Raw genomic sequence first — 3,425 nt, forward strand, 5'->3', positions numbered from 1 at the left:
GGCTTAGGGAGCCTTGTAGTCTTTGTAATTTTGGTTTGGGGAGCCTCAATATCCCAATGGTGTCTAATCTTTAGAGATTAGAGATAGGTTATGCATTAAGCCAATATTATGTGCTGGCTTTTCCTTGAGCACCCTATTTCCAATTTCAGCAATTTCAGCACCTTGTTTCCAATTTCAACATTGACATGATACTTTGGGCTACAAATTGTTTGCATATTACTGGTGCTACTAGTCTTTATTATATATATTTTTATAATGCTTATTTCTTTCTAAGAGAATTCTAGATCCCCCATAAAATTCAGAATAAGCGTCAAAATTTAATTTTTACCTTAATCCAAAAACAATAAAAAAGAAAAAAACTTGACTTTAATAAAAACATTGCTGCATAGGTTAAACGAATTCTACTAGTTCGCCTAAAAGTGAACTCATGCATAGGTAAAATCACTCTTGCTTGGCTGCTGTAAATTTCTGAACATTTCTTCTCGTCTCTTTGTTTTTGGTTTTTGGATATCAGTACTATATACAACATCACTTGAAAATTTCACCAAAAGAAAATAGTAGATTATAGAACAAACGAGGTGTTTACAACAGGCCACTCATATTTAGGGCAATAAGATAACTTCTATAACCACAGAAGCAGCTAAAATGCACTCATATATATTGCACGTACATACACACATATTAGATCGAGTAGCCACACTCTTCATTTGTACCGAACTCCATATCATTTTCACTGCTTCATGTCTTCAAACAATCAACGGATGCAAAACTGGTGAAGATCTAGTTGATTACCTTACCCGCATGCTTTGGCCATAAACTCCTCACTACAGTCATGTCGTTTCCATCACCAGATCCTCCTGCCAAATTCGTGATGGATCTCATTGCCAAATATGGCTTGTTCTCACTCTCACATGCCTGCACAACATATTGCATATTTACTTAAACATTTCAATAGAAAAATCATAACAATTCTATCATATCTTATAAGCATCAACGTTTAATCGATCATTGTTAAACATCATATACTAATAAAGAAATTAAGAAATTAAGCCTAATGGACTTTGACTCGTCTAGAAATCAAATGTTTAAACAGTCCAATATAATACCATCGCGATTGCGACGCTTGTAGTGTCAATGTAGAGAACATTGAGCTGGTCACGGAGGAAGTTACTATATGCTTCATTTTTCACATAAAAGTTTGAATTGCTTCCCCTCTCGACCCTCTTCACCCTCGGCTGCTCTTGCAGACACGCAAACGCTTTTTCCTTTGACATGCACTTATCCAACTCTACTTCCTATTTTTCCAAATTCAAGAGATTCAAATGAATACCCACAATTCATATCAATGAATTTGAAAGCAGAATTTGGTAGTGAATAGTGAATAGTGAATAGAGAATACCTCCAACTGTTGTGCAGTGTTATAGAGAGAGTTATTCACATTCAACCAAAACTGGCGGCTTCCCTCTTCAGGCTTTCCTCTCGTTGTAAAAACCTCTTCGCGCTGGGGATAAATACTCTGAAGCTCATTTGCAACTTGCTCTTTTGATTTTCCAACATTATAATTAGAAAACGTGAGGTTGGCAATGTCACGATCGTATCTCTCATCATCACCCCAAAATTTTTTATTTCACCCGACACCCAAAATTAGTCAAAAACTAGTAATATTATTTTAAACGTAAGTTTCTGTACAAGCTTTTTATGAGGGCAAATGAAGAAGATAGATTAGGGTTAGGGTAAGCACCTCCCAGTACATGAGGCCAGTGTGTGCAAATTGATGAGGAATTGCCATGTCATCGATGTTGAGTTTGTTAGGGTTTGTGCTGGCTCCTCTCCCATACTGTACTACTACCCTCACCCGAAACAGAGTTACCAGCAACTGTGTTGTCTGTGCTGCATTCACCTACAATATGCCAACACATTTTTAATCAGTTATTACGACACAAATAATTTACATAATTTCTACTACAACATCTGTGATGCAACTAAGAATATCACCAACCCCCTACCACTCATCACCACAAGACACCTACTCCCACCAATTTCTCCCACATGGAACCTTCGCCCTGCAACACAATCAATGCCCAACATTACTGTAAGAACTGAATTCTCTAACATTGCCACATATAAAATGCAGAAATATAAAGTTGAAAAGTCAAATGTAGACTTTATACACGGCACTATCTACTATATGTATCTTTTTTGAGTTTATTTCATTTGTATATTAAAGACTTAAGACTATTTAGTACTAGTGTGGGTGCATATAAATTGCACCATAGCCACCAACCATAATTACTTGTTTTATTTTCAAATTATAGTAGAAATTATAAATAACCACATTTATCTAGTTGAAGCTGATAGTGGAAATTATAAATAACCACATTTAGTCTAGTTGAAGTAGGAAACCAAAACCAGGTCAACACATAACGACTAGCTCACACAAATTGATAGAAAATAAAATTTCAAGTTGACGTGAACCAACCAATCGATTGAGTCAAAAACTACGTCCTGACAATTACCCATATTATCTTTGTATTTGAAGTTGAGAAGCTAACTAACAAAAACCTGATGAAAATCAAATCTATATTTCAGTAAGGGAACATTAATGAGAAGTTAATGGGGTATGCAAAAACTACCAGAGATATCAACGGTGGGTAATTCTCTGTCTGGATGGAACGTTCCAGAGCTCTTGTCAAGAACAACTGTAAGTTCCTCTCTAGACGAAACGACAAGGCCATAATGTTCTCCCCTTCTAATCACACGCTCGATCTTCTTAGCTATTTCTCTTGGTATCTCAGCATAGGACTGGAAAGGAAGGACAACGCACAGCAAGGAAAACAGAAATAATGCAGAAGAAAACTTGCAGAAAGCCATGACAAGATTGAAGTCTACAACAACTAGTACGATAAAGACTTAACAAAGCTGGTTTGCAATGGCAAGTTCTTCATCCACTCCTATTTATAGGGAAGAATACCCTCGATTTTCCACAAAATCTAGGAATCTCTAATTAATATGGTTTAACAAGCGCACCTTATTAATGAAGTGGCACATGCAAAGAAAAGAAAGAGACACAGCATATGGTAAAAGATATTCATGTGATGAAAAGAAATGAGGGGAACACTTGCAGCTAATTAACAACAAAAATCCACATCGATTTTAGTTTTTCCTCCTTTCTTGTGTGGCTTGGCGTATATTAATAAGCGTATATAATAGGCACTAAATGTATGTAGTGAATACCATTGATGATAATTAATTGCAAAGGATTTGAGAACCTGCAAAATAAAACGTGTGTTCTTCATTTCTGTTTTAAAAAACATCATACTCTTTGCTTTTCAGTGAGAAAGACATTTGACTATTGTAACACAAGAAGATTTTTAAGGTAGAACGAATAGGGCTGCGCAACATGTAGAAGTGGATAAAGATAAAGC

At 35.9% G+C, this 3,425-nt stretch overlaps 1 pseudogene across 1 annotated transcript; it reads right to left on the reverse strand.

Annotated features, from left to right (window-relative positions):
- Positions 1-738: 738 nt before the first annotated feature.
- On the reverse strand, positions 739-2,896 carry LOC149529094 (bark storage protein B-like; annotated as a pseudogene). Its single transcript, XR_016358354.1, has 6 exons — positions 2,634-2,896; positions 1,996-2,063; positions 1,744-1,900; positions 1,400-1,623; positions 1,107-1,295; positions 739-915 (listed from the first exon to the last, which is right to left on the reverse strand). The product of XR_016358354.1 is annotated as a bark storage protein B-like (transcript).
- Between the last annotated feature and the right edge of the window lie 529 nt (positions 2,897-3,425).

This window comes from Cupressus sempervirens, chromosome 11, assembly GCF_028749045.1.
Source record: "Cupressus sempervirens isolate cs-2001-9-10 chromosome 11, ASM2874904v1, whole genome shotgun sequence".
Taxonomy (NCBI): domain Eukaryota; kingdom Viridiplantae; phylum Streptophyta; class Pinopsida; order Cupressales; family Cupressaceae; genus Cupressus; species Cupressus sempervirens.